We start from the raw sequence: 21042 nt of genomic DNA on the forward strand, positions 1-21042 counted from the left end.
CCTAATGGCTTTAGGAATGTGGTGTTTTCTGAGCCTTGGCAGGGGTGACTGACTCCAGTACAGGAGCTCTTAAATCAGCACACACATTTATTGGAAATGCATCTGCAAAGAATTTCCTCCTAATGAAGTAAGTAAAAAGAACTGAAATTGCTTAGTATATACCTTTAGAAAATCTTACTCATCTTAAGGTTAAATCTTAATATATTGGTACTGCTACAATTAATAGCCTGTTTGAATTTCCTTTGCAGTTTCTATTACAGGAGGCTCATAATTCTTACATAAAAATCTTACTCTAGGCTGAAACTTGTTATTATTTAGTGTCTGAACTTGTTTCATGCAGATTTTCTGCACAACCCAGCTCACCTCTCACCCCCTAAGAGTAACAGATGTGGGGTTCCCCAACATAATCTACTGGTAAGGGGTCAGCCAGCTCAGGTGTAAAATTTGCAAGAGTGTATTTTTAAAAGAAACAGCTCGGTCTGTCCAAGAGCAGATGGGGAAAGAACTCAGGAAGTGGTTCTTCTATCTAAATCTTTAAACACAATCAGAGAATGACCCTGCTCAGGGACAGGTCAAAGAAATGAGCCAGAGAGAGAATTATGTCTGGAGAGACTTTTACCACAGCAAAAGAAGTGATAACACTGGGATTCCTTCCAGAGTGGTCATTACTGTTTGCTCTGGCTCAGGTTGTGACTGCAAACATCAAAACAAGATCTGTGCAGGATCAAATCACTCTGCCATGTAAATCTGTTCCACACCAGCCACAGAAGCAAACTGCACTCCTGTTGAATTATCCAGAACAATGACCATGTTTAGAAAGGTTTTCTGCCATGACATGAAAACAGAGCATCTTAACTGGCAAATTAAACTTATGTGAGATGATGGTTTGCGGGTGGAACACAAGGTTTTTCTGATTGGGCAGCTGGAGTTCAAATCCTAATTTACTACACCCTCAAATCCACTACACATTTCCTTTTCCTTGAGGCATTACAGGCTTTCTAAACTCTCACTTTTACAACAATTTCTTTGAATGTTTTTGATAATTTCCTGAAATTTAAAAGTCCATTCCTTGAACTGTCTTCTAATTTTTGAGAATTCTAAAGAGTCAGAATTAAGATCTGCTTTTTTGAAAAAAAAGTTCTCCAAAACACTGCCAGAGTATCATCTTTTACTATTTTGCACTAAAATTGCATGATATTGATAAAGGTGACTTAATACATCAATTATCATACTATCTCCAAACCCACAAGGATAATGACTTTAAAAAGCAAATTATGGAAAAATAAGGAATAGTAGGGAATGGTCTCCATCCAGTAAAATGGATCTGGCAGTAAAGATCTCCAGTTTCTATTCCCAGCCTTACCACTCACAGTATCACCATGAAAGTCACTTTTCTTGTCTGTTCCTCGTCTTCCCCATTTGTAAAACATGAATATCGTGACTGACTTTACAGAAAGCCTTCATGATTCACTTAATCAAAATGCTTAAATGAAAAGTATATATGAACTTTCATTGAGGAAAAGAAAATAAAACCTGCAGTTGACGTAGTTCCCAACAAGAAGAATCACAAGAAAATGAACAGTAAATTATAATTTTTAAGAATTTTACCAAACTGTAAAGGTTATGATCCATGACATCATGCTAAAACAGAGTTCATATGAAAATACAACTCTACAGATGATCATCGATGAGCACTGAACAGGCAGCCACCAAGGAAGTTGTGTTTATAGGATTCACTTGATCACAAAACACAGTGCTCTTTTTCAATGTTATGTGCATCATGTCAGAGCATTATGAGATTCCACCAATTCTTGTGCACTGATGCAGATTTCTCATAAAAAGGAAAATCTTCCAGGCTAAATCCACATATTTTAAGTCAGAGACTGAGTTTTTCATTAGCCTGAAAATTAAATGTTTTTTAGGGTCTTAAAAAATGCCTTTTCTTGCATGAGAGACAATAACTTCTCATTTGTACTGTGTTGTTTTTTCAGTGAGATCACTGAGCATGGATTCCAGCTTCCTACAGTATGGATAATGATCTTCAGCCTGGAGTTCCCATTAAAACACTTCCTCACTTTGCTCTAGATTGATATTTAAATTTTGAGGAAAGAACTATCATTAAAAATATACAAAAAAATCAACACTACAACATTTGATTTGAATTGTTACAGTTGTTTTGGTAGTTTGTATCTGGATAAGAGTTGGAAGGCGTATTTCTGATATTCAAAGGGAGAGAAAAAACCCAACTGAACTAGAAAGGTTTATAAATTCTCAGATGAAATTATATATTTTTAATTCTCAGGCATCTCTACAGCTCGGAAGCTTTCCTCTACTGTGACAGATTGGAAAACTCCAGTACAATTTGACAGTACAAGCTGTCCCTGAAAGAAGATTCTGGGGGAAGCTTTTCAAGTGCAGAAACATGTGCTGTGTTCTTTGCTTTTAGCTTATATCCAAGCCACTGAACTGAGAACATTTTATGTTCTGTCAGTTTTAATGTTTGCTAGGCTACTTCTATAAGTGTGTCACTTGTGAGATTCTGCTAGAACAAAGACTGGGGTTCGTAAAAATGTGAGGTGTGAATATAACACAGGAATTCACAGAGACCTTTGTATTCACTAAATTCCCAAACAAAAGATGTGAAAACTCTCTGGTTCTCCTGGACAGATTTGTCAGCTCAGGCTTTGTCCTGTCTCTCATGTGGAGAGTGGAACCAGTTCCTTATTCCAGAGCAGTGAGTTCTGCCTGCTACTCAATACCAAGGCACACTTTTTCATTATTGTGGCATAAGTTCCTTGATTCCCTTGGCCAAATACTTTTTTATTTTCCAAAATACTGAAGAGAACCCAAATTATTTGTGATTTTGAATTACATTTTGTCTGGGTAAGTGTGAAAAATGGCAGGTAATGAGAGAATTCAACACATTTTAGAAGAAATATTCTGTGTCTAGGCTATACAATTATTTCCTTTTGAGTTTTCATTAGGAAACATTTTAGAAGTCACTTTAATGTAAAAGAAAAAAAGTAGAAAAAAATTAACTAAATTTGATTTTAGAAAAAAAAGTGAAACATTTCTGTGGTAGATCAAGTTAATGGCTCATCTGAGATTTTACTCAGCTGTTTTGGGAGGCAGTTTTCTTGGAAGGTAGGGTATTTCTGTGCCAGTTGTTTAAAAATTCAGGCAACAATGCATTAACTTGAGATGAATTTTTTGATAGCCAGTCCACTGGTCCTGCAGTGCTGAAGTTCTCTCTCATGGTCACGTACCAGTTGCTTATCAGTATTGCTGGAGTAAGATTGCAGCTCTGCTGCTCAGCCAGAACCCAGCTTGTTACTGGGCTTACAGCACAGTGCCAAAATAACATCCAGGATTTTATCTTCTGCATAAGAAGTGTCTGTTTGAGAATCTTGTCACACAACTTGTGTTTCTTGGTAGCCTCTGTGGGTGCTTGCATGTGCTTCAGTTTCCATTTTCTTTAGGGAACAAACACTGGGATATTTCCTCTGCCCATAAACACTCAGTAATATTTTGGGTTAAGTGTTTTAGTTCCTGCTTTTTGTGTATTTTCTCTGCCTTAAGAAGCAATGTCTGCTCTCTCAGACAGTGCCTGCCTGCTCTGCTTCCCTATTCCCTTACCCGTAACTTTCGTAATTGTTGTGCATTAATGACTGTTAAGATTGATCCTTTTCACTCTAAAGCCTCTTTCTGTCCCAGGTCACAGTTCTCACCAGACACTAAACACTTATTCCAGTATTTCAGGCATTATTCCTAGTAACAGTGTCAATCATTTTATGTCCTTGCTTCACAATGGGAAAGTACAGAAATAAAAGAATAAGAAAAATGAAAAATAAAAACAACTGTATCTTCATTTTTTTCTTCATCACCATCTTCTGTAGGTGTTGCAGTGTCATCTCGTTAATTGCATTTCCTGCCATGTTGTGGAGGCCATAAATCAAATTTCATCTTGGGAATGCTGAACAGTAACAGCTCCAGCTTTACAATGAAATTGTTCTTTATCTGCTGCTTACAGAAATCCCAGAACTGTGGCAAACGCCTGAGCCATGCATTTAGATTTGTACTGTCTGGTCTCCACTCTTCTGTCTTTCAACCTGTACTCCTCATCTAAGTGCCATCCAATTTATTACTTGCATGAAAGACTCCTTACAGCACAGGAATTGAAAAGGCTTCAAAGGCTGCAGATTTTCAGACAGAATTGCTGCTCAACTTCAGCTTTATCTTCATGGGTAGAACTAACACCGTGGTAATTTCTTTCTTTCAGGTGAGGCACCACGGTCAGCAATAGTTACAAACAGGGCCTGCACTTGTAAAGTTGTTTGAGACTCAAAAGAGGTAATTAAGGTTTTTTTAACTAGCATGCCATACTCTATAAATGCAACTTTGCTATGAATAAAATGTTGTAAGGCCAAGTTTTTCTTTCTCAGCATTGTCTCTAAATGCTCCCAGGACCCATTCTGGCAGTTCTGTACTATGAAGCCCTGGGCTCAAGTCCTCAGAGGTTTCCCTTATCTGTACAAATGAGTTTGCACTAATTCCCTCTCTTGCATTGTTCTGAAAGCCCTTCTGTGTATATGCACTCTATTATCCAGTGAGCAGAGAGAAGAACAAGCAATATTGACCATTCAATAACTAATTCTCTGATAAAGAGACCAGCTGAATGGAAAACAGCTTTCCATTTATTTCAAAGAAAAATATTGATAGACTTATCTTTTGAAATAAAACAGAAGCACAATACCACCATCCATGTTTCTCATAAGTATATATGTTTGCCACTGATGAGAAACTCTCATGAACCAATTTTTTAAGCTCCTCTTGTGATTGTTCATTTAGGTAGAAAAGAGTCAAATTCCCAAGCTTTGGTAGAAGCATTTGAGACAAGGTGCACACAGTTACGAGATAAGAGCTATCCACCTCCTTGCACATAAGCAGCCAAGGAGCTAGAAGCAAATGGAGGTGATATTACCTGAGATCAACAGTTGGAAATTTTCCTCTCTGTTTTGGGTTCTGAGTTAGCCTGTAACTCCAAGAAATTAGCATTTGTGAGAAGTTTTCCTTGCATAAAATTTTTGAAATGAGAACTAAAAAATCAGTCTCAGTAATGGTTGATGAACCTTTGTCAACAACGACTGATCAAAGCACTAAAATGAAATCATTCTCCATCCGGATATTATGGAATTCAGACTCCTTCCTAAAGTACTGGATGAAAAATTAGAACTGATTTCTAGAACAACTGAATACCAAAGCTCCAAATCAAAAGTATTTCAAAGGCACTTTGGTTAACTGCAGTCATGTGTTGTACGAATTGATCTCTGTTTCTTTCTTGCCAAGTATTGTTTCTTGTCTCCAGAATAAATTGTCCATATTCAAGAGTGACCTTAAAATTGCCATCAGGGAGATATGGCTCAGAGAAGATCTGCAAGGTATGCCATTATATCACAGCTTCCTGTGAATCTCTTCATTTTGAGAAGATAATGCTGTCATCTTCTCTGATCTTAAAACTTGCAGGCCCAAACAGGTGGTTCAGACGACAAATCTGATCCTTGTGTTCTTAGAAGACATTTTTTAGAGCTGCAGCCATGACTGTCAATGGCTTTGAGATAACACACTTCAAGTTTTGTTGGCACTTAAAGAGAGTTCAAGATAGTTATCCAGGATGACCATATTTAACTTATTCCTTTTTAATTATCTAGCTGATATGCTTGTGTAAATACTTTGAAATACTAAAATTCAAAGGACATTCCACTTTTTGATTACTGAACAGTTTTTGATTATTGAACAACTGAAATGCAAGATATCTATTTGGATTTGTACCTATCTGGTCTTTTTCACTAAGACTCACTAGGGTGCTATTATTTATGTTTTCTGAATTTAAACACAATATCTTGCAGTTGTTCCATGATGAATTCCTGCTTTTTTGGATATGACCATTACTGAATCACCTTCTGTACCACTATAAATAATTCTGTTGAATTTAATAGAGATACTCAGGCATAAAATAACCACATTAAATATCTGATTCTAAATATCAAGTATTTAATTTTAAGGTATAAAACAAGAAGGAGTTGAAAGCAATTAGGCACCTGAATTTTGGGTTACAAAAAGTTGTTATTTCAATACATGCTTGGGATAACTATGGCAAATTCTTTTTTAATGAAGAGATACAGAATGAACACACATATAAATATGAAAATATCACATCTTTCCAAATCAGTGGTGTCAACAGACTTTTTTTTTTTAAATATTGAGCTACTTTCACCTTTTGACATAAGTGGAATGTTGACCTAAGCATAATGTGCACGAGAGTTTGCTGCACAATATTCATCACTAATTAGCTTTTGTTATGTAAATTTGGTAAAGCATAGTTGAAAGTTGAAAGCTGAAATCTCAAATGAAGTTTGCATCCAATTACAACTTTGCAAAATTATTCTAATCCTGTTTTACCACTACATAATCTGACTCAGAAGACCTCTGCCTTAATCTACCTCTTCCTGACCAGCAGTTTTAATCTGCTGAAGGGACTCCAGCAGATCTGCATCAGTGAGTGGTACTCTTGTCACACCACATTATTCATCTGAGATTTTGCTCTAGGGATAGGATACTTCCATGCTGGTCTCCCAAATCCCAGAGCAAGGGGAAGCTATTCATCTTATGAATCAGAATATGTCTAGAGACACTAAATGCTTGCCAGAAAGGAGAAATGAAGTGGATGAAAACATCAACGGCTCAAAATCTATGCTAAGGAGAACTACAGCACTTACAGCACACATTGATAGGTAAAAAGGTATTAAGTCTAAGTAGATGCCAAAAGAAACAAAAAATAAGTAAGAAACACCTGCATTGTCTTAGAATGAAAAGGTTGGCTTCATCAAAATTTCAAATATCTGGCATAATTCTGTTAGAAATTACTACGGGGCTGTTCTGTGCTCCCAGCTTGGTATTTAGCATTTGCATTGGAATCCTTCCAATAATCCTGAATGTTGTTTGGTGCTTTTTTCTGGTATTCAGAATATGCCATTTGTCCTTACATCTATTCACAAGGAATGGGGAAATCTGTATGCAAATCTCCAATATTTCTTAGAGATGAAATTCAGTGAGCCCATATCTCTTCAGTAAAATTCAGGAATCATTCTGCTTAGGAGATTTTCCTACAAAAACTCAAACTTATTGCACAGGTTATGTTATTTTGACTACTGAAGATATTGTTCTCTCTCTCTCTCTCTCTCTCTCTATATATATATATATCTAACAAGATATTGTTATACATATATATTTAATATTGCTTATTATTTAGTGTACATGGTTCAACACACTTTAAAATTAACTTGGAGGACAGTCACATTCTTATATTTTAAGTACTTAAATTTTATTAAAACCACATGACCAGATTAATTATAGATAGTAGTGGTGAATAAAGCTGTGTAAATTACATCTTTTGTGGGGATGGTGAAATAGAAAAATTAGAAAAACAGCCAGTAGAATACTTTCATTGCCCATAAAAAATTGTGAAAAACAATTTATGGTCATACAAAAATGCTGTTTGATACACAGTAAAAGCATGATTCATTAGGGATTAATTAACTTCCTGAATTAACAAAGGCCAAGTCACGTGTAAAACATGAAGGCATAAGCTTTAATTTAATATTTTTCCCCCAATCCATTTTTTCCCCAGTGTACGATTTCCTACCCAAAAAATTGCACAATAGGGAAAAAAATGAATAAGAAAATACAGGATGTTTTGGTGGAATATGCAGAACTGAACAAAATAGGCAATTTCATGTGTAACTCATAAATCCATGGGTAAATTATTGTGCAACAATCAGTAAATATCCAATTGTCTGTTATGCATATTTGGCAGGAATAAAAATAGGAATTTACTGGAATGGCAATGCTGCTTTATTTTAGTCCTTTTTAAAAGTTATGTATTTTATACATATGTATTTTATATTTAGTGCCCCATGCTAAAAAAGTTTGGTTTCTAATGTATAGCAGAAGAGCTCAGTCCTACAAAATGTTATGTTAGAAGGAATATGGGGGTTTTTACCATGCACAGAGACAATTATATCAAGTCCTGTCAAGAAACTCAAGAATTTGGGGAATATTAATATTGAAATGTACTCCTGTGAGCAGCATAACTAAGGATTTTGTTTATCAGCTGGGAAGCAGGAGGCTGTTTCAAGAGGCAACATCACAGAATCTTACAACCAAAAAGGGTAAAAAAGTTCAAAACAACTTATCTTTCGGACAGAACTGAACTGAGGTGTGGTTTTTACTCTAACTGTGTCTTAGCAGCTTGATCTTCATTCAGTGAAGAATCTGGATTCTTTTGAGAGTCTGTTCACAGGCTCTCCGAGCCAACTGAATTGTGTTCAGATGCTGGGCATATCTCCATTTATAAATAATGATGTTTGGGGCTTTCATAAAATTCAGAACTTCATGCTTGTTCTTCTCTCTATGAAAGTTACTTTTAAAGACATTTTAAAAGCAACTTGGTATTGAAATGAGGAAAAGACTGCATTTGGCTTCATTATCAAATTTATGAGTGTAAGCCACAAAGCAACATTTGCTCTTCTTTGCTTTCTGGTACAAAAAGAAGTTTCCACACTCTCTGAAGTCTGTAGAAGGGAAGCCCCTTTGTGTTTCAGTGCTGTTTGGAGAGCAGAAGGAAGTAGAGAAGGACAAATCTGGCATACCATTTAAAACCACTGGGTTTAATTTTTTTTTTTTTTGAAAGGAGATGAATGTTTTTTTTCAAAGAACTTTCAAGAAGTTTTCTCATCCTTTAGCAAGATCTGAAAAGAATCCATTAATTTTACAAAGAAATACTAAAAAGAAAACAAAACAAAACAAACAACTTTCCCAAAAGAAACTATTATAAAAAATGTTACTACATCCAGTTGTGGCTGTCAGGTTTGTGACTTACAGAGCAGATCAAATAGTACCCCTGGTTTACCATCTCACTTGTGACCCTCAGTGACCCAGCAGTGGCAGTGAAGGGAAAGTAAAGGACACAGCACACGGTTACACAGCCATCATGGTTGTGGAGTTCTGGCAAATATGAGCAAAGAAAAACTAAGTACAAAGTCAGAAGATTTGTTGGGGTGCATATGGGTTTTTTTGACAAGAAACTGGTGATCCTACATAAGAAAATACTGGGGAGGAATAAAACAAAGATGGTCAGGGATTTGCAGCTCATCATTATGCAGAAAAATTATTGTCATGCAGTGCTGCAACCAGCTTCCAGGAAGCTTTCCGCCATTATGAATTAAAGAAATATCCACAGGAAGATAAGATACCTGCTTTGAAGTCCTTACTCTCTATTTCAAGGCAGTGAATAACAGTAAATAGCACAAACACAGAAACTGATGGAAAGGAACATGACAATACAAAGCAAATTCTTTTTAATAATTCTTTTTTAACACTAATAACATATAAGGACTTCTTGAAATAAAATGTGTGGGAAACTATTGGGTAAACATGTGCCTGTCTTGTGAAAGTTAGAAAACTGAAATGTTTTCACATCTTGCATGAAAATCTTTCCAGTGTTTATTTATTTGTTTTAATGGAAGAAGAAAGAGAAGTTCAATCCAGCAGCTGCTCAGCTTAGGCAAAATTTGGAAGTCCCAGGTTCAAGCCTCTGCTAAAACTAGTGTTTGTTTATACAAAGTATAAACAAAGTATAAACAGAGAAGACTTGGTGGTTACAGTAGCTTGGTGGTTTTTATCTGTGGTGAAAGATAGAAGATCAAAACTCACACTGAATCAGGAAAAACAGAGACTTGGCTGTGACTCACCCCCAGGCTGCAGGCTCTGCTGCAGCCACTGGCAGGAACACTTCACCCCTCCAGTGTCACCCTCCTCTGTCAGGAGAAACTGCATCTTTGCTGAAACCTTCCTGCAAAATTAGCATATATTTCACAGTGAAGAGGGCTGGCTTCAAAACACTGATCTTTTCAAGTGACCACCCATTCTGTTGAAACACTACTAAATAATTTCAGGGCTGTATCATCACCTTGTAGGAAATCAGTTGTTTGTTGTGGCTTAACAGTTTTATTCTTTTATTTTTTTTTTTTTTTCGGAAAGGAAGTCCAGGAAAATATAAAAATAATTTAAGTTGGAAAAGTCACTCTAAATTGAGTAATATCTTAATGCCCTGGAACTTTAAATTCCAAAAAGTAATTCGAATTCTGAAGCCCCTCTATTATTAAAAGACAAAAAACTTTCCTGCTGAAATTTTTCACTCTTTTAAAACTGCCCATATAATAGTGATTTATATCAGCTAGATCTGCCTTTGCATTTACTTAATGCAAAGTCACCCATACATCTTGGCAACACATTTGCAGTGTTGTCTGCTGGCTCTGTTAAAAGCAAATAGGGCTGAATGAAATAAGATGCTACAGATTTATCTCGATTCCTCCAGAAAGTGCTCACATTTGGACAACAGACAGGAAAAGAAAACAGAAAGCATGTAATACTTGCCCTCTCTTGGGTTGCTTGCAATGGATTTCTCTAGAATATGTTAATAAAATAATTACACTGATTAAGAAAATAGATTAAATTAATATTCCTGTCTTGAATGTCTTTCAAAAATGTTACTTTAGTGCCATAATCCTGTTGTGGATCTTGAAAACTTATTGCAGCAATGTGCTTACACACATGTATATAAATGCTCCTTTCAGCAGAAATATCTCTGAGATTTATGATGAAACTGTAATTAGGATATAAAATTTCACCATTGAAAAGTGACTACTTATTGGGTGGAGAATGGCTTCCACTCACAACAAATTATTTTGCAAATAATTTCAATTAATATTTACATATGCAAGTACTTCCCTTAAATCTGTGGGAGTAATACTACAACCAATCTATTTACCCCGAGAGGGGACCCAGAGTTAACATCTCACCTCATATCACAAAACAAGGGTGAAGAAATCTCATCTACAACCTCGAATAAATTGTATTTCACATAAAAGCACGGGAAATACCATGTTTAATACTACAGCAGACAGAATTTGTATTTTGAGGGGTTTATCTAAGGTGAAATTCCCAACAGCCTGAAACTTGATCACACTGTATTGCCTGCCCAGACTAGAGTACTTAAAATCTCCACATACTAATCCTTTTATAGCTATATGTTAATAAGCTTTCTTAATCTTTCTAGGAGCAATAAGTAAAAATATTTTCACACTAAATTACCCTTCCCCACACTGAAATGTGTGCATTGAGAGCTTTTTCATAATGAGAAGTGACGGGCAGTCTAAATAGAGGAGTCAGTAGTGCTGGCTGTGTGTACAATTAAAAACAACTACAACAGCCATTGTGCTTTCTTCAGGTGTCTTTAGACATATAGTTTCCCAGGCTGTAATTTGGAAATTAAATACATTTAGTATTGGGTTTTATTAAGGAAAATAAACTAGCATAGCCTCTTTCTGTGAAAAATTTTTGGAAAGTATAAATACTACCAAGGTCCTGCCAGAAAATGGTGTATATTTTGAGTATATGCCTGTGAGTCCTCCTTCCTGCCTGGTCTGAGGAAGCATGACCCAGGGCATTCACTCTGGGCCCAGGAAAGTTTTGTCCTTCCTCTGGTCTCTGCCAAAATCTTTGTTCTGGAAGTGTGCTTAATCACTTCACCCTGTCTTGTTTTTCTCTACCATTTCTGCCATAACTAGATAACAAACTCTGTGTTTGGTAAAACATTTGGCATGAAGGGTCACTTATCTCAATTGACCCACTAAGTGCTGCCAAAATGCAAATCACATCGATGTCACTGATGTGACAGAATTTCACCTTAGTGTTACACAACAGACCAACACTACATGGGGCACTTTAATTCAGCACTGAGAGGGTGCAAAAATGGGAATCTGAGGGGGCATAGCAGGAAACAGGACTAAGCAGTGGATGAAAAGTACAGGAAAATAAGTTAATCTTCTGCTAAAACCAAGTGGAGACTCCAGGTCTGGAAGGTGGCAGTTGCTCTGCTTGGCCACCATTTACACACCCTGCTGTGGCATGTGCCCACACCCTCCAATATCTGAGGGTGAGCAAAGGAACTTTTCAGCCCAAGGGATGCATGAGCTGTAATCTCACCTTTTCACTGCTGGCAAATATGCATGTTTTCCACAACTTCTGTTAATGATTCATCTTTGCAGACTTTCTCTAGACTGGGATTTAAGGGAGGTGATGATTACTAGATACAAAGATTCACTCACTGATTTTCTTATGTGCCAAGTTACTCTATTTAAATCCTAAGATTCCCATTGCAAATCTTCAGTCACAACTAGGAATGCAACCTGATTTTCACAGAGTGACTGAATTCTGCCCTGTGAAAGAATGGTCACCTTTCACTTCCCAGTTTCAACAGTGTCTCCAACCACTCAACTGTTCAGCTCACAAGACCAAACATTCTGATACTCTGTGTTCTGCTTGTGTTTCTCACAAATGACAAATGTTTACTGTGTTTTCTTCTAAATAGTGGTCAACATGAAAGCAGCGTAGTCCCCCTGCAAGAATCCTGCTCACTAAATGGAGTAAGCACTGGCTGTGGATGTAAAGCTATTTCCTAAAAGGGCTGGTGTGTAAAAGACTCCAAATAAACAAAAAACGCTGAGACATCTGAAAATAGAGTGCAGTGCTGAACAGGTTCATGAAATAGCTCTGAGAGAACTAGTACTACCAAAGGCACCATGGCCCTGTCAGTGCAGTTTTTCTCTGCAGGATGAATTATCCAGGGCTCTGAGCCTCACTAATGCAGTTGTATCGATTTTGAGACCTTGCTAGCCTGGGTATCCTTACACAGCACAATGTGTGTGTGTGTATTCTTAGTGCTCATTCTCACGAGAAGCCATTAAGGTGTCACTGGGCCTTAATTGTCTCCATGGAGGATGTTTTCTTTAAAGCCCTGTTTGTTTGAAAAACAAAGCAAAACATATTGCTTAAGTTTTATTTTCAGACCTCCACGGGGAATTTTGCAGTACTGTGCATGTAATTTACAAATTATCACACCATTTATTTTTAGAAGCAACTACTTCCGTGATGTAGAGAAATTCACCTGGTTCTAGAGGAAACAGATCTGACCAACAGGGTTCAGAACTGCTGGGTGGTGAACATTTGTGGAGGGAGCAGAAGAGTCCTGGTCAGGGGCTGTGGGCTGAAGATATTGAAGCCCATGTCTGTGCCAGCCTGGAGCAGATCTGTGGGCAGAGTGAGAAGCTGAGAGCCCAACACCAGCCCTGTACGTGGGGGAGCAGTCACTGAGGACTGGCTCTTCTCCAGCCCCATTACTGGGGAGCAGATGGAGCTTGTGAGTGTCAATTTCAGGTCAATTTCAAGTCAACATCTGAAAAACAAAACAAAATAAAAATTAAGTAAATAAGGAGTCCTCAGAGGAGCCCTGCTGACCCTTTTGAGCAGAGGTCCAGAGGAGGGCAATGAGGATAATTGGGGGACTGGAACATTTCTCTTATGAGGAAAGGCTGAGGGAGCGGGGCCTGTTAAGCCTTGAGAAGAGAGAGCTGAGAGGGAACCTCATTAATGTGTATAAATACCTAAAGGGGATGCCAAGAATATGATACCAGGGTCTTCTTGGTGGTGCCAAGCAAGAGAACCGTAGAATGGTTTGGGTTAGAAGGCGACATAGATGATCATCTTGTTCCACCCCTTGTCATGCTCAGGGACACCATCCCCTATCCCAGGTGGCTCCAAGCCCTGTCCAACCTGGCCTTGGACACCTGCAAGGATAGGGCAGCCACAGCTTCTCTGGGCAACCTGCGCCAGGACCTCACCACCTTCAAATGTTGGTTTTTTTTTTTCCCTAATATGTGATCTAAACCTGCTCTTTCCATCTGAAACCATTCCCCCTTGTCTAGTCACTACGTGCTCTTGCAAACAGCCTTGCCTCATCTTCCCTGTAAGTTCCCTTCAAGTACTGCAAGGCCACGATTAGGTCACCCCAAAGCTTCTCTTTTCCAGGCTGAAGAACCCCGTTGTCCCAGCCTCTCAGGAGAGGTGCTCCATCCTTCTGGACGGGGAGGAGAACACGAGGCCACGGGAAGGCACAGGAAATTCCACCGGAGCACGGGGAAGAACTCCGTTCTGGAACACACTGCCCGGAGAGGCTGCGGAGTCTCCCTCAGAGGAGACAGTCCAGAACCATCGGGACGCAGATCCTGCGCCATGTGCTCTGGGATGGCTCTGTGAGCCCCGAAGAGCCGCTGTGGGCCCCGGCAGACCAGGAGCGTTCATCCTCAGCGCTCGGCTCGGCCCGGCCCGGCCCGGCCCAGCCCAGCCCAGCCCGGCTCAGCCCGGCCCAGCCCGGCTCGGCTCGGCTCGGCTCCCGCCCCGCCCCGCGCGCGTTCCCGGATGGAAGCGGCGCGTCCCGCGGCCGCGTGACCGCTCCCTCCCGGAAGTGCGGCGGGAGCGGGAGCGGGGCCGTGCGGGAGCCGGGAGGTGCCGAGCGCCGGGCGGGCACGGCCGGGAGCAGCGGACTCGGCGCGGGCAGCGATGCGGCTCCGCCGCCGCCCGGGCTCGCCGCCTTCGCCTCCCGCCGGGCGCCGGTGACCGTCACAGCGTCCCCGCCCCGGCGGAATGAGCCCCGCCGCGCCGCCCCGCCAGCGCTGCGATCCGGTACGTGCCGGGCCGGGGGTGCGGGTGCGGGGGGAAAAGCCTTTGTTGTGGCCTCGGGCCCGGGGCAGCGCCGGGCCGTGCTGCGGGAGGGCCGGGCCGGGCAGCGGTGCGCCGGGGCGGGCGGTGTCGGCTCTCCGCGGTCCGGGGATCCAGCGATCCAGGGATCCCAGCGATCCAGGGATCCAGCGATGCCCGCCTCGGGCTCCTGAGGGCCCTGGGTGAGCGCTGCCCGCCGCTCGGCCGCGGAGAGCCCCGCGGAGCAGCGCGGTGTTTTCCGCCCCTGCCCTCATGGCCCCCCCCCCCCCCCTCCCAAGTGCGGTTTGGTTTGGGAAGTTCAGGCCGTGTGAGAGAGCAAAAGAAGGCGGGTGGGGGTTTGATTTGGGAGGTTGTTCGCCGTCTTTGGGCTGCGGCAAAGTTTGTGGCATGGTTCCGTGGACGGTGTGTGAGGAAAGCTCCCCTCGGTTCACCGGCTGCGCGCACCATCTTAGTCGTGGTCAGGAAGTGGAGTTGACTCAGGCTGGTTTCACCTGATGATGTCGTCTGCTGAAATTCCCGGGAGTCCGGGCAAAATTTGCATCACACGGAGGCTGTTCGAGGGCAGAAGTAGGTGAGAAAGACCGTAAAGAATGGGAAACGGCAAAACAAAGGAAACTGTATGAGCGTTACCGATGAGGTCTCGGTATTTTTTTAACTGTAGTATACTGAAATTAGCAATCCATTTTAAAACGTAGCTTTGCTTTGTGACTGTATTCTTAATTTCTTTTCTAAATAGATGTTAAGAGTAATAAAAATAGTATTTGAACAAAAAGGATTGTCTCGAACCTCCTGCCAGGAAGAACAATCTGTGACAGAGTCAAGCAGGGTCCTTCCTTATTCTTATCAGTTCTGCAGAATGCATTATTTTGATAGATATCCCATATGGTTACAGGAATTTTTACCACAGTGGTTCTGAGCTAAACCATTTGTACGACTGCCAAAGCATTTTGTTGTAACCATAAGAAAAAAAGGTTAACAAAAAATGTCTCCTTTTCTGTTTTTTACTAGAAGTTGTATTATTTCTGGAAATAAATATCCCTTTTTAGAGGGGTACTTAGCAGTTACTGTCACTTCTGAAAGTATTTTACCTGGCTTCTCTCTGGGCCTTCTGGGATGTGTGGCCAGGACAACCATAAATGTTTGTGAAGGACTTCCAGTGTGTGTCTATTGCCTGGTTATTTCTCCCTCACTCTGTAAGGAGATATTTACTCAGGAAAGGAAAATTATTTTTAAACAATATGCCTTTTGTGTATAAAGCTGCAAACTTGTCAGGCTTTTTGGTACATCAGCAGAAACTGGGTTTAACTCTCATCTGGAAATCTGAGATTTTAAATATCCAGAAATATCCTTGGTGTTATATTCCCTTGAAACAGCTTTCTGCCAAACTTTTAACTTTGGTACTTTGCAGCCTGCTTTTAAACTGTCAGTGAAAATAAAAAATTACATTCTGTACTTGCATAGGCGGCGCAAGCTACTTGTTGCTATTAAAAAATTGTATATGCTATAGACAAATATAAAATGGATTTGAAAAGCTACCAAGTTTTCTTTCTGGCCCTAATCACTGATTTCAACCATCAGTGCATGCTGTTAACAGTTTTGCATGTTCAGTTGAAATCTCATAAAACTACTTTTTTTTCCTCCTTTTTTTTTTCTATAGTTGTGTTTCTCTGTTGTTTTTTGTGCCTTTGAAAGCAATTAAACATAAAGATACAGGAGAGAAGAATAAAACCAATTGTTATTATCAGCATAAGAGTGGAGAAGAAATAGTTGAGGACAGCAAGAGGAAACAGTTGACTTGTACTTCAATCTCATTAATTTCTTGCTTCATTCATTCTTCCCAGGTTTTCTATCTGCATTGGCAGACAGTCTGCATTGTTTTTCCAGCCTTTCATATACAATCTCTTCACATCTGTTCACTTTTTTTCTCTTTGCATCCCATGCCGTTGTTGAGATGGTGGTAATTAGAAATTTGTCCTGTTGAAAGTTTCCAGGCTCTTTGGTATGCCCAGCGTAGGCTTCTGTGTGTCTTGCCTTACAAAACCACCTCAGCCTGCTTTTTTCTTTTTTGTTATATTTTCATGTTGATGACAAGTGGATATTTTTAGTGTTTTTTTTTTTTCTCACAGTTTTTGTGACAGGTTCATATGCTCCTTATGGGCATTTCTGTCTCCTTGTCAAAAGCAGTCTGCTTCCTGTGTATTTAGCAAAACCTGATTGAGATTAAGGAAGTCTTAAGTGAGATTGTTACACTTCCCAGAAGCAGCAGCCTGATACCTGTAGTCATAAAATCCTGGGATCTTCAAAATACTGTGCTCCCAATCAAAGCATGAAGACTGTGTGTTTTGTCCTGTATGTCCTGGGCCCTGCATTTTTGGGATGAAACAGAAGGCACTTGCCTCAGTGCTTGACTAATGGTCTTGCCTGTGGCCTCCAAGAGCCTCTTGTACCTTGGCTCTTGGCACTGGCACAGGGTGCCCAGAGAAGCTGTGGCTGCCCCATGCCTGGCAGTGTCCAGGGCCAGGTTGGACGAGGCTTGGAGCAACCTGGGATAGTGGAAGGTGTCCCTGCCCATGGCAGGGGGGTTGGAACAAAATGATCTTCAAGTTTCCTTCAAACCCAAACCATTCCACGATTCCCTTTCCCCTCCACAAAATACTTACATAATCACAGGAGTCCTTCCTTCCTTTGATTTCTTGAGAAAATTTCCAGTTCATGTTCCTGTGACATTCTGTTGCTTCTTGTCCCAGTCATATCAAAAGGCTTCCTATTGGAATTGGCCCTTCACATGGAAGTAGGAAATCTCTCAGTCAGCTTGTGCTCGGTACTTAGGGGAGATTTGTTGCAGCTCTGTGAGAGGTGGAGGTGTTTTAGTGGTGGTAATTTAGATGTAGTTCTTAACCGAGAGAAGATAGTAGCTTGCCTTAGTTCAGTAGATTTCTTAAGAAGTGTGTGTAACTGTGTTACAGAGTAGTGTTTTGCATAAATGTGGGGTTTTGGTAATGTTTAAGCTATTCAACTTGTGTGGTGGAATTTTGGCAGGAGTGTATGTTCAGTATTGGAAAGAGCTTAACCTAAAAACCCTCAGCTAGAAACCTCAACTCTGTTGGTTCCATTTTATCCAAATTTAATAGCTTTCCAATGTGTTTTTTGGTAGCCTGGTTTAAAATTATTCTTTATCAGCTACTAGTTTTTTTATGTTTTGTACAAGGAATCACTTTGCAACCATGCATGTATCTGTCAACGTTGTTGTGATGAGTGTTTGCATATAGCATTTGGGAAATGTAGTGGAAAGTCAGATACTCTTTCAGCTGATTCAGAAAGTCATTGGCATGGAATAATCCAGAGAGCTCACATGTCCAAATTCCCTGAATTAGATTACTTATCCTTGATACTGCCTTGCATCTCCCAGAAGCCATTTATCACTTCATTTTTTGGTGAAAAATATTACACATGTTACTTTTAATTGTAGCAGTCTGCATCAGCTTGTCCGTGGTTTGTGTAGCATTTGCTCCTTGCACTATGTTGTGACTTGAGTTCTTAAGTAGTTCAAGGGTGAAGTATCATTTGAGGTGTAATTTACCTGTGTGCTTTAAGAAAAAGCAATTGTGTGCCAGGGAGAATGCAACAGAGTAGCTCTTGGCATAGGCAGTGCTGCTGCTGGTGGAGTAAATGTCTCCAGCAGTTGGGAAACTTCCAAAGTTCATGGGGTGGGAACCTCTTATTGTTGTGCAGTGGAAAGGATCACTGGGTGAAACTTGGGAGCCAAGCTTTCTCTTGGCCTCCTTCCTGGTAGTTCCTTTAATGTTGGTCCCCTCCCAAGAGCTCACTTACCAGTTGGTCAAGTCTTTTGCAAAATCGATTCATGAGTAGGGCTGCGAATGGAGATAAAGGAAATGGGGGAGGTTGATGACTTGCACTGGATTTCTTTCAAATGCCTTGTTTTCTTGTGTGCTGAATGTTCAGCAAATTAATTAGACTTGGGTGTCTCTAGAAGAGTTTGAGGTGGTTGCATCAGCTGTTGCTTCCTGGACAACTGGAATTAGGTGTAGGTGCAGAACTCCTCTGGCCTGAGGAATAGTTGGTATAACTTTCTCCTCTGGTGTTCTACTTTCTAGCTCTCTGTTCCATGCTGACTTTTTCTTTGGAAAAGTTCACAAAAGCTTTCATTTTTCTGGCTTTCTTTATTCATATTTGGTTTCTGATTGATGAATCTGCTTTTTCCATTAGCGTAGCCTGTAGCCTATGAAGGACAGATGATTTCAGTACATGGAGTTTAAGTTAAAAGCCACTGGGTTAAGTAGAAGAAAAATCTCAACACAAGTTATTTGGTGTTTCAAGAGCTTAATAAATTAATCTAGTGATTCAGATCAGCTGATAATTTCTCTAAATTCTTTAGAGGAGACACATGTTTACTGTCTTCACAGAAGACAATAGGGTTCTGAATTACTTCATATGTACACATTACCTCAGCAACAAAACTATCACTCTTTAGTGGCAGTTTTTCTTAAATTTTAAAACAGATTCCTTATTAACTGAGATTAATTTCAGAGTTACTTGTTTGTAATCAAAACTCTTGAAGATAAAACCAGAACTGTTTTGTAATGAATTTATATAACGAGTGGTTAATACAGTTTCTTCAGCTTCAGGGATTGAGCAATATATAATGAAAATATTGAATTTTAGCTCCTTTTTGAAAGTATCAGATGTACCAGTGGGCACACTGATATTTTTATACCAAGTTGAGTAGCTGTTCTTGTAACAGGACAAAATAGTCATTTTAACTAACGTGTCTGTGCTGTGTGCAAAGTTAATTGCAGCAATTATTTTTGTACATCTGGATTTATACCTCTTTTTAGCTTTTTTTTTCATGCATTTGGAAAGTTCTGCAGAGTGACTATCTGAACTTACTTAAAGTGATATTATTTCAGTTCTGAAAATGTTATTCTGAAGACGAAGTTGTTTGAAATCTCTGGCTGATTTGTGTGATTGCAGGTTAATGTAATGCATTGCTGTACTGACTGTCCAAGTGGGTGTGATCTCACTCTTGGATCTGGCACTGCACTTGGCATATGGTGGTTTCAGAAGAATAAAATGTATGAAATCTATTTTCAGTGGGTTTTTCTGATCTCTGCAGAATATGTCAAGGTAGATTTTTTTTTTGTTTATTTATGTGCATATAGTGAACAAATTTAATTTAAAAATGGCAGCAGAATAATATTTGTGTTGCGATGGGTGATATAGTTTCTAAGAAACTGAAACTTCTTATACTGAAGAAGTTTTTGCATAAATACATTTTATGCCAGTTTTGCAAAATCCACTGGGCAGGTGGTTGATCCAGGCTAAAAAATACAGTAAATAAATAGGAAAGATTTGAATTAATACTGTTGCATCTCATGAGAAGCCTCATTAGGGGAGGTCCTGTCTTGTTTATGGCAAAAAAAAAAAGCATTTTTAGTAACATTCTGCTGAAGTGGGGGTTTTCCCTTAAAAAAAAAGAGGGGAAGGGAAGAGAGAAGGAAAGCATGATATAACTAGAAGTGAAAGAAAAGCTTCCATAGACAGTAACCTGCTCAAAATTTGTGTGTGGCAAACTTTATACCCAGAGTTAGTTTCTATGATTAGTTATATTAATAAGATCATCAAGCAAAATCCACTTCTATTCTGTAGCCAGTGGTTTTGAATATTGTTTTTCAGGCCAGGCATCATTTTTAATGATTAAATAGCAGTTGTGTTTGGAAAGGTGCCATCCCCTCCAACAAGTGTGAGACTCTGCTCACTGAGTGCTGAGGGGAAAGATATATGGCAGTAACATCATCAAGTGTTAGTCTGGGTTACTAATAAATTACGGTGTCTGAGCCTGCAGAGGTTTCCAGAGTTGCTTGTAAAGAGGGGCTCAGCACTTGGTGTTGGCTGACTTCTTGATTTCCTGGTAGTAAATCTCATTTTTCCTGCTGTTTGTTTCTCTGCTCTGGCAGAGCCTTTTTCCGTGGCAGCACCGCGTGTGCGGGGCAGCCTCGTGGGATGATTCACTGCGGGGTTGTGTCTCCTGTGTGTGCATGGAGGCAAAAAGCAGCAGACTCAGATCTGCTTCTGGTCTGCCTTGTTTGACAGCACCCAAGATGAAACCAAATCTATTTACTCCACAGCCAGGCCACCCTGACAGGCCTGTGCCAGCCTCTTTGCCTTGCTGCTTACTTGGGAAATATTCTTCTGTCTTGAGCAACTAAGACTGTGTAAGTGGGGAAACTTACGGGAAACTGCCAAGCTTTGGATTGTTTTTGTAGTGGAAAAAGGGATCTTAAACAGATTATATCAGAATGGTTCTTAAATCCTGAAGTATAAGCAAAACAATACCTGGATGTTTTT

At 39.9% G+C, this 21042-nt stretch overlaps 1 protein-coding gene and 1 long non-coding RNA gene across 3 annotated transcripts in view; one reads left to right on the forward strand and one right to left on the reverse strand.

Annotated features, from left to right (window-relative positions):
* Positions 1-8923: 8923 nt before the first annotated feature.
* On the reverse strand, positions 8924-14342 carry LOC128790821 (uncharacterized). Its single transcript, XR_008431876.1, has 4 exons — positions 13563-14342; positions 13067-13354; positions 12106-12179; positions 8924-9910 (listed from the first exon to the last, which is right to left on the reverse strand). It is a non-coding gene; the product is annotated as an uncharacterized LOC128790821 (long non-coding RNA).
* A 184-nt stretch (positions 14343-14526) lies between these two features.
* SPOPL (speckle type BTB/POZ protein like) overlaps positions 14527-21042 on the forward strand; it is a 37211-nt gene continuing 30695 nt past the window's right edge. For both annotated transcript variants that reach the window (XM_053948032.1, XM_053948031.1), the window contains exon 1: positions 14527-14640. The gene's annotated coding sequence lies outside the window, so the exon portion shown is untranslated. The remainder of the gene's footprint in view (positions 14641-21042) is intronic.

The sequence above is a fragment of the Vidua chalybeata genome, chromosome 7, assembly GCF_026979565.1.
Source record: "Vidua chalybeata isolate OUT-0048 chromosome 7, bVidCha1 merged haplotype, whole genome shotgun sequence".
NCBI classification, from domain to species: Eukaryota; Metazoa; Chordata; class Aves; order Passeriformes; family Viduidae; genus Vidua; species Vidua chalybeata.